The sequence below is a fragment of the Saccopteryx bilineata genome, chromosome 1, assembly GCF_036850765.1.
Source record: "Saccopteryx bilineata isolate mSacBil1 chromosome 1, mSacBil1_pri_phased_curated, whole genome shotgun sequence".
Lineage (NCBI taxonomy): Eukaryota > Metazoa > Chordata > Mammalia > Chiroptera > Emballonuridae > Saccopteryx > Saccopteryx bilineata.
Genome location: NC_089490.1, coordinates 105,556,349 through 105,569,124, shown reverse-complemented (window position 1 = coordinate 105,569,124; position 12,776 = coordinate 105,556,349). Strand labels below are relative to the sequence as shown.

At 44.7% G+C, this 12,776-nt stretch overlaps 1 long non-coding RNA gene across 2 annotated transcripts in view; it reads right to left on the bottom strand.

Annotated features, from left to right (window-relative positions):
- LOC136326762 (uncharacterized) overlaps positions 1–12,776 on the bottom strand; it is a 76,414-nt gene that overhangs the window by 20,395 nt on the left and 43,243 nt on the right. The window lies entirely within an intron of this gene.

Sequence of the window (12,776 nt, the reverse complement as noted above, 5' to 3'; positions counted from 1 at the left end):
TTCCCCAACAGAAGACCTTTCAGAGCAACTTAGTGGAACAGAGAGGCAGCAGAAAGTAAGAAGTCAGGGATGGGGCACCAACTGTGGGACACACTTCATTTCTTTATTTATTTCTACTTTCTTCATCCATCTATCCTAGCAAATCTTCTTGCTTGCTGGAAGCAGCAGCAGCAGCAGCAGCAGCAGAAGCTGTGACGATAGACTTACAACACAATGTATGAGGATTTTAACATGGACATGAACAACAGAGACAGGACAGGCTTGCCGAGAATGTAATTTCGAGTGAGGTGTGAGCTATGAGAAGGAGGGAGATTACCAGGTAAGGAGGAGAGGTAAAGACGGGCCACGTAAAGAAGCTAGCTGGCACCAAATTATGGTGTTCTGGCAGGGCAGGCACATTTCATTCAACACCGGAACGTTCTGTGTGGTTGAGGCAGAGGCTGCGTGCGAGAAAGGGGGCTGGTGATGAGAGAGAAGCAGAGAAGGACCTCAGGGCAGATTGTGAAATGCCTTGAATTTCATGCCAAAAGGTTTGGGTTTTAATCTTATTCCTAGGTTTTGGGGAGAAAGGGGGGTCTTTAATCCTGTGACTAATTTTTCAAATATTTCTATGATGATATCTCTGACAGCTGAGGAAAGATTGCTGGCAGGGAGCCCAGTTAGGAGGCTAAGGTGGGAGTCCTAGCAAGAAGTGAAAAGACCCCTAAGGCAATAGTAGAAGGAAGGGTGGGATTCCAGAGGTAGAGCTCAGGTATAATCTATGGGATTTAGTTCCGCCACAGTTCGGGGAAGAACCGATTAGTGGAAGACATATACAGAGACAAGAGTTCGACGCAAGGAGCTACTGCCTTCCCCTGGCAAATTACTGACAGAATGAATCATCCATTAAGGGATAGGAAAGTTCACTGAATTCTCAGAATAGAAGATGGCTGGTGCTGGGAAACCATGTCAGGAGGTACTTGTATAAGTGTAGCTTTTTATTTCATTTACTGCCTAGCAAATACTTAATAGGCTCCTATTATGTGCCAAGCCCTGGGCTGGATGCTGGGTAGGAGCTGGAAAGTGAAACAGACATAATTCCTGTCATCATGAAGCTTTCTGTGTGCTGTACCAGAGGAGAAGGACAACAAACAGTGTATGTATAAATAAAATTTATGAACAGTGTTGAGTGTATGAAGGTAATCAATTCTGGGTGTGATGGAAAGAAAGGAAAGGACAGGGAGCAGAGAACCTCCCAAGATGGGTGGCCAAGATGGGGTTGGGTTCTAAGTAGGACTGTTCACATTGCCTCTCATCTGGAGATGGCATTTTCTAGCCAAGCAGATGTTCAAATAATGCAAATTTTAATATGGGGATAAACTTCACTTTGAGTTTACAAATTATTCTTTTCCCCAAATATCATGCAGTTTTAAATACAATCTAAGTAACAACAGTGGCTTCACTTAATCTCAAGGCTTGGCCCTGGCCAGTTGGCTCAGCGGTAGAGCGTCGGCCTGGCGTGCAGGGGACCCGGGTTTGATTCCCGGCCAGGGCACATAGGAGAAGCGCCCATTTGCTTCTCCACCCCCCCCCCTCCTTCCTCTCTGTCTCTCTCTTCCCCTCCCGCAGCCAAGGCTCCATTGGAGCAAAGATGGCCCGGGCGCTGGGGATGGCTCCTTGGCCTCTGCCCCAGGCGCTAGAGTGGCTCTGGTCGCGGCAGAGCGACGCCACGGAAGGGCAGAGCATCACCCCCTGGTGGGCAGAGCTTCGCCCCTGGTGGGCGTGCCGGGTGGATCCTGGTCGGGCGCATGCGGGAGTCTGTCTGACTGTCTCTCTGTTTCCAGCTTCAGAAAAAAAAAAAAAAGAACAACAACAAAAAAATCTCAAGGCTTTATGACTGCAACTCATTTGTTTGTTTTAGTGAGAAAAAGAGACAGGAGGGAGAAAGATGAGAAGCATCAACTCATAGTTGTGGCACTTTTAGTTATTTATTGATTGCTTCTCATACATGCCTTGACAGGGGGGGCTTCAGCAGAGACAGTGACCCTTGCTCAAGTCAGACCTTGGGCTTCAAGCCGGCAACCTTTGGGCACAAGTCAGCGATCCCATGCTTAAGCTGGCAAGCCTGCACTCAAGCCAGATGAATGTGCTCTTAAACCAGCAACCTTGGGATTTCAAACCTGGGACTCCCCCCACTGTCGAAACTCTATCCACTGTGCCACCACTCACTGGTCAGGCTCTTTTGATATTTCTAAATTTACAGTATGATTCTTCACATTTGCTGATTGATTTATGTGATATCCCAGTACAGATTGCTACTACAATGGCTTCACTCAGTCAGGCTTTCCTACCTCTACTCTCTTGTGTAGACCCCTCCCACACTGCTGTTTGGTGTGGCCATGTGACTTGCTCTGACCAATGGGATATTAGGAGAGAATTAAAAAGTGCTTGAACAGTGGTATCCCTCTCTCCCTCTGAAAAGTGCCATGTGAGGAAGCCTGAGCTAGCCAACTGGAGGATAAGAAACAAAGATGAGGATCCTAGCTGAGGCCTCGAAGATCTATCAGCTCTGAGCTAACCTATAAGCAGACTGTCACTACCTGAGTGACTCTACAAAACCAGCAGAAAATTCATCTAGCTGAGTTTAGCCCAAATTACAATCCCAAAGAAATTTTGAGCAAATTCAAGAATTGTGTTAATCCAATAAAAAAATGGGAAGAGGACATGAACAGACACTTCTCCCAGGAAGAAGTACAAATGGCCAACAGATATATGAAAAGATGCTCATCTTCTTTAGTTATTAGAGAAATGCAAATCAAAACTGCAATGAGATACCACCTCACACCTGTTAGATTAGCTATTATTAACAAGACAGGTAATAGCAAATGTTGGAGAGGCTGTGGAGAAAAAGGAACCCTCATACACTGTTGGTGGGAATGTAAAGTAGTACAACCATTATGAAAGAAAGTATGGTGGTTCCTCAAAAAACTGAAAATAGAACTACCTTATGACCCAGCAATCCCTCTACTGGGTATATACCCCCAAAACTCAGAAACATTGATACGTAAAGACACATGCAGCCCCATGTTCATTGCAGCATTGTTCACAGTGGCCAGGACATGGAAACAACCAAAAAAGCCCGTCAATAAATGACTGGATAAAGAAGATGTGGCACATATACACTATGGAATACTACTCAGCCATAAGAAATGATGACATCGGATCATTTACAGCAAAATGGTGGGATCTTGATAACATTATACGAAGTGAAATAAGTAAATCAGAAAAAACCAGGAACTGAATTATTCCATACGTAGGTGGGACATAAAAGTGAAACTAAGAGACATTGATAAGAGTGTGGTGGTTATGGGGGGAGGGGGGAAAGGCAGAGGGAAAGGGGGAGGGGAGGGGCACAAAGAAAACTAGATAGAAGATGACAGAGGACAATCTGACTTTGGGTGATGGGTATGCAACATAATTGAAAGACAAGATAACCTGGACTTGTTATCTTTGAATATATGTATCCTGATTTATTGATGTCACCCCATTAAAAAAATAAAATTATTTAAAAAAAAAAAGAATTGTGTTAAGCTACTAAATTTTAGAGGGTTTTTTTTGGGGGGGGAGGTTTACAGAGACAGAGAGAAAGTCAGAGAGAGGGATAGACAAGGACAGACAGACAAGAACAGAGAGATGAGAAGCATCAATCATTAGTTTTTCGTTGCTCATTGCGACACCTTCATTGATTGTTGTTCATTGATTGCTTTCTCATATGTGCCTTGACCACGGGCCTTCAGCAGACCGAGTAACCCCTTGCTCGAGCCAGCGACCTTAGGTCTAAGCTGGTGAACTTTTGCTCAAACCAGATGAGCCTGCGCTCAAGCTGGAGACCTCGGGGTCTCAAACTTGGGTCCTCGGCATCCCAGTCTGATGCTCTATCCACTGCACCACCACCTGATCAGGCTAGAGTATTTTTTATGTAGCAGTATTATAGATAACAGATACAATATAATCTTCAAACAGCTAAATTATTTTTGGCTTAGTAACAAAAAAACTTAAAGGCAGCAAAGATAAATGACTTTTTTAAGATTTCACCATAGTTTGGGGGGTAGATTTGAATTCTTACTTTGCATCCTAGACTCTAAAACCACTTCATACCTGCAACTTCCAGTATTTCTTAGAAATTTCCAAACCTAAACCCTCTAATATTTTAATCATAGTTCCTCAACTTTTCAGTTTTTTTAGCATGTATCTTAAAGTGACATTAAGAAAATGGACTTTGATTACATTTTATTTATTTATTTATTTATTTTTGTGACACAGACAGAGAGAGGGACAGATAGGGAAAGACAGAAAGGAAGGGAGAGAGATGAAAAGCATCAATTTTTTGTTGTGGCTCCTTAGTTTCTCATTGATAGCTCTCTCATATGTGCCTTGACTAGGGGACTACAGCAGAGCTACTGTCCCCTGCTCAAGCTACTGACCTTAGACTTAAGCCAGCGACCATGGGGTCATGTCCATGATCCGACACTCAAGCCAGCGACCCCACCACTCAAGCTGGTGAGCCCATGCTCAAACCGGATGAGCCCACACTCAAGCCAGAAACCTTGGGGTTTTGAACCTGGGTCCTCTGTATCCCAGTCTAATGCTCTATCCACTATGCCACCACCTGGTCAGGCTAATTACATTTTAAATAGTGAAGAACCAAGATTATATGTAATTGTGTAAATAAATAGAATTAGACTGACCATTTTCAAAATAGCCACATAACTTCATAATCAAACTTCATAACCTTCTGGGAAGTATATTTTCTATCATTCCTACCAAAAACTAGTTCAGAGGCAATGAAAGAACATTTTACTCAGTTTGTTAAAAAGAAGTGACTTTTTCTTTTATTTCACTGTGCTTACAGAAGAACTGTATTTTTCCAGTTCTTTGAAATATAAAAACAATAACTAAACCTAAAGTAGTGTAATATAACACATATGTTTCTGAAGCTTTATAGATAAAGAATAATTTGTTCCCTAGGACAGAAGAGAAACTCACATCCCCTTAAAGTTTTCTGTACTTTTTTTTTTTTCTAATTGGAGAATCACTTTCAAGTTTTTAATAGTGAAGACTTAAAGATATTAAGTTACTTGCCCAAGGCTAGAGATGATAAATTGAGACATGGATTCAAATACTTTTCTTTTTGATGCCAAGTCCCATTGTCTTAACCGGACTAAGTAAAACAATAAGTACTATACAAGTAATACATGCTCATAAAATCCAAACTATACAGAAATGATTAAAAAGCTCTCCCTCCCTCTCTGTAGCAGGCTCTGTTGGTTATTTACCTGACATTCATTCCCCACATTTTTTCCCCTAACAAAACCTGGAATTTTTGCACAGGCTCCTGGGGAGGTGGGCCCTAGCAGAGCCTGAAGGTGTGGTCCTTATCGGTCTGTCTTTAAGTCAATCACAGTGGTTTAGACAAGGACTTGTGACACATAGGGGAAGTCATCTGGTGCATTTGCTCTTAAAATGAGAGAATGCTTGTGGAAGTCATGAGACCGTCGTCCCCTGAGAGCTCAGCTGCAGGGAGCATAACGGACTGGTGGCTGCAGCAGTGTCTAAGCATCTGTGGCCATGCTTCCCTGGGGCTGCTTCTAGCCAGTGATAGTGTGGCAGGAACACTAAGATTTATTTCTGACAGGTGACTTTGGCTAGGTTACTTGTTTTTTGTTTGTTTGTTTTTAAAAATTCTTAGAGGGGCGGGTTTGTTTTTTTTTACTTTGTTGATTTTAGAGAGAGGGAGAGAGAGAGAGAGAAACATCAGTTTGTTTTTCCATTTCTTTATGCATTTCATTGATTGATTCTTATATGTTCCCTGACCAGGGGTCGAACCTGCAACTTTGGCATATGTAGACAATGCTCCAACTGAGCTACCCAGGCAGGGTGGCTGGGTTACTTCGGCCTTCTCTTCTAGGGAAGTTAAGTTAGACTATTTCTCCTAAAACTACTACTCCTTGCTGCCTGACAATAAAGCCCTTTCACTGAGAATGGCAAAGCAGAAAGATGGAAAGAACCTGGGTCCTCAGTGATGTCCTGAGCTACTGAGTTAACCACACGGGCCCTCTCCCCATGGACTTCTTATATAAGATAAAAAAAAAACTTCTTCCCTGGCCAGGTAGCTCAATTAGTTAGAGCATCACATACCAAGTTTCCCTCTGATAAGGGTACATACAAGAATCAACCAATCAATGCACAAATGTGTCAACATAAAAAAAATCTTCCGCCCTGGCCGGTTGGCTCAGTGGTAGAGTATCGGCCTGGCGTGCAGAAGTCCCGGGTTCAATTCCCGGCCAGGGCACATAGGAGAAGCGCCCATTTGCTTTTCCACCCCCCCCCCCCTCCTTCCTCTCTGTCTCTCTCTTCCCCTCCCGCAGCGGAGGCTCCACTGGAGCAAGAGATGGCCCGGGCGCTGGGGATGGCTCCTTGGCCTCTGCCCCAGGCGCTAGAGTGGCTCTGGTCGCGACAGAGCGACACCCGGGATGGGCAGAGCATCGCCCCCTGGTGGGCGTGCCGGGTGGATCCTGGTCGGGCGCATGCAGGAGTCTGTCTGACTGCCTCCCCGTTTCCAGCTTCAGAAAAATACAAAAAATAAAAATAAAAAAAAATCTTCCAAACCTGTAAGAATTGTTATGAGTTCATTTGAGCCAAACTATTAACAATCGCCAGGAAACAAGGTCTCAACAAATTGAAAAAGTGCTCTGGAAAATTGGCAGTTTCACCACTTATTTTATACATCAGAATCAAAGGGGAAGATATAAGGGGGTTACATGAAATTGGTGATAGATTAAGGAGGCAGGAGAAAGTAAAGCAGGAAAATCTCTGGGTCTGGGTAAAAAGTCAAAGTGTATTGGTGAAACTTCTTTACATAGGCGGTAACAAGACAGTTAACAGTCAATGGTTCACATAACAGTAACAATGAGGGGTCTATTGGCTTCTGCTCTGGTGAGATGTCTGGCCTGATGGACAAGAAAGATGATCCTTACATTCCAAAGGCATGTAATCAGGTGTATTACCGTAGATGCAAAAGACAGCAGACAGGCTTGAGTAAAAGCAAGCATTGACCTTTGTTTAGAGAAATTTCTTCCCTAGGACATGACTACCTACCACAAACTGCTCTTAGTTAGAAAGGTTTGGTTAGACCATCCTTTGTTTACTTTAGTTCCTTGAGTTTACAAGGCCATTGTGTAGGTTTTCCCTGAGCTTGTCAGGTTAGGTTAGTGGTCACATCTTTTTTTTTTTTTTTTCCTGAAGCTGGAAACGGGGAGTGACAGTCAGACAGACTCCCGTATGCGCCCGACCGGGATCCACCCGGCACGCCCACCAGGGGCTACGCTCTGCCCACCAGGGGGCGATGCTCTGCCCCTCCAGGGCGTCGTTCTGCTGCGACCAGAGCCACTCTAGCGCCTGGGGCAGAAGCCAAGGAGCCATCCCCAGCGCCCGGGCCATCTTTGCTCCAATGGAGCCTTGGCTGCGGGAGGGGAAGAGAGACAGAGAGGAAGGAGGGAGTGGGGGTGGAGAAGCAAATGGGCGCTTCTCCTATGTGCCCTGGCCGGGAATCGAACCCGGGTCCTCCGCACACCAGGCCGACGCTCTACCGCTGAGCCAACCGGCCAGCCACATCTTGATTTATTAAAAAATGTTTTCTTTTTTTTTGGTCCACAAATGGGTGGAACAACAAGTCAGTGCTTCCCTCTCTCTCTCTCTCTTCCTTCCTCTCTCTCTGTAAAATCAATATTAAAAATAAGTAACTGTCCTATTGTGTGAACCTCTGATAGGGGTTCGCTTTACTCCCAACAGAAAACATTGTCGCTAATTACTCTCCAGTCCCACTTTCCTCAAGAAACTTCTGATAACATATTACTGTGAACTTTTCCAAAACATGTACAAACATACATATCATTTTGCAACTTATTTTGAAGTAATTGACATATGTGCATCCCTCCACAGCAGTACATATAGATCTACCTCAGCCTTTTTCATGGCCTCACAGAATTCATACAGGACGTGTCCTAATCAATGGGCTTCTACCCACAATCATTTCTACTCTGCCCTATTTCTACTTTAAAAGACATGAGGAGAGAGCCCCTGGCAGAGTCTTCCTTAGAGGACAAATTCTTATGTTTTTTCCATCCCAGAATGGGGCCACTTTTAATGCAGGGGAAATATACACCAAAGGCAGTCTGAATAAATAAGTCAGACTTAGGAGTAAGAGAGGGCAGATGTTTGGTAGAAGGAGCTGCCTGAGATTGTGTGCGCTTTGAAAAGAGGAAGTATTCCAGACTGGTGTAGCCACTTGCACCTCCTCTAGCCCTTCCCACTTCCCTTCCTTGCTCCTTTACTGGGCCCCCCTACTCTCCTCAAATTGATGGTCTGCCAGCGCCTGGGGGCCTTAAAAGAGGCGAGTAGTGAATTTGCTTAGCGAGAAGAATCATCCCATTGGAAGAGATTCCGTTGCGCTGGCTGGTTTCCATGGGCTCGGTGAGATCTGTTTTTTACCGGTCCTCAAGCGACTGAAACCAACCCCCGCCTGGCCCGCCTCCGCGTCTGTCTCCTGCCCGGTGTCAGGCCCCGCCCCATATCCCTCCAGGCCCCGCCCAGGCCCAAGCCCCATCCATCTCCTGGCTCCACCCACCATGCGTTCAGTCCCCGCCCACCTTCTTGTTGCCTGGAACATGGACCTTTGGCCCTGGCAGTCTACCTTTCTTCTCACTCTGCGTGGGGTTGTGTTTTGAGTCTGTACAAAACAAAACAAAAAACCCCAGAACAACCAGGAAGTATTCGTTCTAAGGTGCTGTTATTGTTAGATCCAAACAACCAGTGTGCTTCACCTAAAGAGATCCTACACTTTATCTTCTGAGAGGTGGGGGTAGTGTCCTCAAAGGTATGATATTGGAAGATTTAACTCTGCACCCTGTTCCTCCCAAACAGGAACTGCTTCTGGCAAGAAACACAATTCCTTGCCTTGCCGGAATGCTTCCTATGTTCAGCCAGCTGATTTCAATTGCCCTATGGACCTCAAACTGGCGAGGCTTAGAGACAGATTTGGTCTGGTGGGACGACACAAGCCGGCTTGGCTTTTCCTGAGCTGATGTAGGCCAGCCTACCTAGTATAGCAAACATTAAAATAGCACCCAACCACACCACACATTAAATATACTCTCTGGGTTTGGCTGTAAATGTTATTTGAACAAGATAGAAAAAATTGAGCATACTATTCCGAAGTTTATGTAAAAAAGAGGGAAATACAAATATATATATATATATATTTATTTATTTATTTATTTGGCAGAGTAAAGTAAAGTGGAAGAATATACCGTTAAAAGAACAGCTATCTGTAAGGGAAGGGAAGAAACTGATTGGAAATAACAGAAATAAAAGTTAGACTTATTTGACTATACCTTGTTTTGTAGATTAACGGAACTATGTGTTATTTTATATAATTATTTAAAAATAACATTAAAAGACAAAAAAGCAATATCTAATACTGAAAGCAAAAGAAAAGAAAAAGAAGTTAACTGTGTGTCCAAGAGTCAGCATGATCACATTGTGAAGAAGTAAGACCAAAATAACAACATTCTTTGGGCACCATTGGAGGATACTAGAGAACCTATCCTTACTTTGAAAAGTAGTAAGTGAAAGTAAATAAGCATTGATCTTGCCTTTTCTAGACAAACTATACTTCAGGATGACCAAATAATTGATGAGGGCACATTTCTTTTTATAATATATCAACTATTAAAAGAAGTAATGGTAACATTAGAATATGATCATTTTACAATTTATAATGAATTCCTGGATCTAGGCAATGATCATCCATGGTTGCAAATATTTCAAAATTAAAAACAACCAGACACTGTGTGCCCCCTGATGGAGGTATCTCTGAAAGAGGCTTCCAAAAAAACACTTTATCTGATTCTAATTAAGTAGATTAGAGGGGAGTAGAGTGGAGAGATAGATTGAAAAGGGAAAGGAGGTCAAAATGTTCAAACTTCCAGCCTGACCAGGCTGTGGCACCAGTGGAATAGAGTGTCGGCCTGGGACACAGAGGACCCAGGTTTGAAACCCTGAGGTCACTGGCTTGAGCGTGGGTTCTCCTGCTTTGAGCAAGACTCACCAACTTGGGCCCAAGGTCACTGGCGTGAGCAAGGGGTTACTCAGTTTGCTCTAGCCCCCGGTTAAAGCACATATGGGAAAGCAATTAGTGAACAACTAAGGTGCCACAACGAAGAATTGATGCTTCTTATCTGTCTGTCTGTTCCTCTCTTTGTCTCTGTCACACACAAAAAAGTTCAAACCTTCAGTTATAAAATAAATCATGAAGAAGTAACATACAGTGTGATACAGTGTGAGAATAATACAGAGGTGGGCAAAAGTAGGTCTACAGTTGTGAGTATGTGAAACACAGTTTATTCTTATATTATTATTTATTAATTATTGTATTATTTATTTGTATTACAACTGTAAGCCTACTTTTGCCCACCCCTGTATTGTAATGACTGTACAGTAACAGATTGTTAGTAGACTTACTGTGGTGATCACTTTGTAGGGTATATAATGTTTGTAAAGCCAGTAGCCATGGCCACCATCACAGCTGCCTGGCCCATGCAGGTTCGCATTAGATTTAAATGGACGGTACTGAAACATCAGAGCCAAGAACTGGTGGGCCATTAGCTTTAATCCTAGCTTGCACCCAGCAGGCAAGTAAAAACACACACTGGGCTCCAAAATCCATTCATTCAGTGCTCACAAAGCTACTGATTTATTCGAGTTTCCTAGAATCAAAGGTTTCTAGCTCACTAGCCTTATTCACCTCTGTTCCTGTTGGGCAGATAAAATATATTATGCTCACTTTGTTAAAGATGGCACTGACCACATGGAAGCCCATCGCCCAGGTGATATTAATGTGTGTTGGGGCAGGCAGGATCCTTGTAGTCTGGGGCTTGGTTTTAGGACTAAGCCTTTCCCACCCTTTTTGATGTGGGGGTGGTGTAATCCCATCATGCCTCAGATAAGTGACGTTGTATTAGAGACTTCCCTATTTTGTATATTGGATTAAAGGTTTTGATTTCTGCACTATAAAGTGGGGCAGATCGGGAGCTTGCACTCTCAGTTCCTAAGATTAGCATTAGAGGAGAGAGCAGAGAAAGGAGAGCAAAGAAAGGCCACGTGAAGGAGAGGAGAAGGAGCCAAGATGGCAGAATGCTAAAGGAGAAGCCAGTTTGTGCAGTTTGTGCAGGGAGAAGGAAGGAGATGGAGAACAGAGGTGAATAAGGCTGGTGAGCTAGAAACCTTTGATGCTAGGAAACTCGGATAAATCAGTAGCTTTGTGAGCACTGAATGAGTGGGTTTTGGAGCCCAGTGTGTGTTTTTACTTGCCTGCCGGGTGCAAGCTAGGATTAAAGCTAATGGCCCATCAGTTCGTGGCTCAATTGTTTCATTTCCGTCTGTCCTAATCCAATGCAAACCTGCATGGGATGAGCAGCTGTGATGATGGCCATGGCTACTGGCTTCACATTTGGCGTAGTCTGTGGCAGGATTTGATACAGATGAGTATGGAGCCACCACCACCTTTGAGCAGTGGAGTAGGGACTGGCTGCTGTTATGGTTCCCCATGGCTGTCCTTTTGGGGACCATAGGCTGGCTGACTTTTACAGCCATGCGAGAGGAAACTGAGAGCTCTGTGGAAGAGGCTGCCCGGGCCTGCAAACCGAGCAGTGGAAGGAGCTGGAGCAAACCTGGGAGAAAGAGATGCTGACCGTGGAGCTGAAGCCAGCACCAGAAGAGGCTGACCAGGTTTGCGAGATTTGTTTGGAAATACAGCAGCTGCTGGAGGAGGAATCACAGGTTCATGAGTTGCAGCTTGCCCTGGATGTTATGGAGAGCCAGCTGCGGCAGGAGGCCGGGGCTGAGGTCGGAGCTGGAGCTGCAAGACCTGCTGAACAGAAGGCGGTGGCAGTGACCTGGGGCTCGAGCTCAGCAACAGGAGCTGGTGTTTTCAGTTCCTCTTTGGAGGATGAGGAGAATCAGTCTGTAGTTGCAATCCACAGTCTCCAGAAGGTGAGAGCCCAGCAGCAAGGAGTTCTTACTACGCCCCTGGTAAGTCTGCATTTTTGGGACATAGGGGTGGATGCCATCATGCTCTCCTGAGCAGAGATGGAAATGCTGACTGCCATTGCCATGTGCCCCTCTTTGGGACAGTGTAAGACCTGCCAGGACGCAGGAATGAGGGGGGAGGCTGAGGCCCCATGTGCATGGACTGATTTCCTGGACTACGACTGGAGTGGGCACTGGCTCCTTTGTTGGATGGACTTACGGATTTTGGACAATGTAAAATACCCTGATGGGGGTGGGGGTGGCTTAGCTGGAAGCACTCCCCTGCCCCAGGAAGCTTTTCCCATGGCTAGAGAGAAGGCCGAGGACATTTTGCACTTTTGGCAAAGTGTTCAGAGACTGGTGAAATGTACCTCTGCAATTGTTGAAGTTGTATGATTTGTGCTGTTGTAATTTATGTAATGTGCCTAATTTCCTTGCACAAGGATGCCGGTGATGTAGACTGTGGGTACTAAAGTGAGTATAGGGGTGGATTGTTGGGCAGAGAAAATATATTATGCTCACTTTGTTAAAGATGGCGCTGCCCACGTAGAAGCCGTCGCCTAGGTGATATTAATGTGTGTTGGGGGCTTGCTGTGGGCAGGCAGGATCCTTGTAGCCTGGGGCTTGGTTTTAGGACTAAGTCTTTTCCA